This window comes from Alligator sinensis, unplaced genomic scaffold (assembly GCF_000455745.1).
Source record: "Alligator sinensis unplaced genomic scaffold, ASM45574v1 scaffold395_1, whole genome shotgun sequence".
NCBI lineage: Eukaryota > Metazoa > Chordata > Crocodylia > Alligatoridae > Alligator > Alligator sinensis.
Window position 1 is genome coordinate 407368 of NW_005842232.1, and position 1479 is coordinate 408846.

Below are 1479 nucleotides of genomic sequence, written 5' to 3' on the forward strand. Positions count from 1 at the left end.
GGCGAGAATTAGAGGGTGCCTTGGGCCGGCCTGACACGGAGCGAGGGACCTTAAGGAGCACACGGCCCTCCGCGAGGACCCCGCCGTGACAGGCCCCAATCCTTTCTTAGCCCTTTGGACATTAATATATTTAGTACTAACCAGCTTAAAACAAGTTTATTGATACTCCCCAACCGTCTTCCCCATATACACCACAAGAAAAAAAGTATTCTCAACAATTTATTCTTGGCATTGACGACAGAAAGTCAATTTGTAAATTTATTTTTACAAACCTCATGTATGTTGGATCTTTTTCTTTGCCATTTAGTTTCTGAGCCTGGGGTGCTTGCATACGGCAAGCTTTCAAACTTTTCCCCACAGTCATAATGGTTAGAAACAAACTTACAAATAAATAAATGAAAGGGATGGGAATCTCATATTACCATACACATGTAGAGTCTCGAGCTTCAAGAAAATTACCAACTATTATGAGATTTGAAGTGAAGTATCATGAGGGAGACAACCTCATCTAGGGAACTGTAGTGGCTTATTCCTCCTCTAGCCTGGCCCAGTCATCCCCATCAGCTGGTCCAGTGCTCCTAGGCAAGCAAGTTATAATCCTCCAGCTCCCTGCAGCTGGGCTCTCACCCCTGAGCCATGCATTCTGTTACAGGGACATAGCACTGGACCAGGACATAGGAAACTGTTGCAGGCCTGCTGGCTGAAATGGGGAATTCACTTCACTGCCAGGCCCCCTTCTCTAAAATGGGGATAATGATACTGAGTCCCTTTGCCAAGTGCTTTGAGGTCTACGGCTGAAAAAGAGAGGCAACACGGGCTCTGGTAGATGCTGGCAGTTCATCCCACGCATAAGTCAGACAAACAGGAACTACCACAGGGAAGAATGGGATGTGGATCCATCTCATGCAGAAGCGTGAAGCCATGAACTCCCCTGAGGAATTTGCTGCCGCACCGGGAGCAGCTCTGGGCAATTTCAACCTGCAATGGTTTGGAAAGCGCGGGGAAATGATGAAAACCAGGGGCTAGGCTCAGCGTATCAGTGGGACCAGGTCCCTGTCCCGTTATGCATGCAGATATTTTCAACTCTGGAGTGTACTGAGTTTACCGCCATTCGGGGAGGTGGATGGTCTTTGCTTTTCTTTGGGCTCCAGTTGGTTGGTTTGCTCTGTGCAGCACCAGTGCCCAGGGTCGAGGTGTTTCCCAGGCATCCCAGCTTGGGTGTTTCTAGCTACTGGGGTTATGGGCAGAAGGTTGGCTAGAAGGGAACTGGAGCAAAGGCTGGTTCTTTTTCTATGGCAACAGCAGGCAGAGGGGAGAACAGGGGGCACCCTGGTTCAGAGGGGCACGAGCTGCCCTACAAGCTAAAGCACCCCACTCAGATTCCCTGCACCCCTGAGGCTACCACTGCTGCGTAGAATACACCGACCACCCCCCGCGCATGCGCACAAGCGCTCTCCTAAGTTTTTTCTTTCCCCCCCC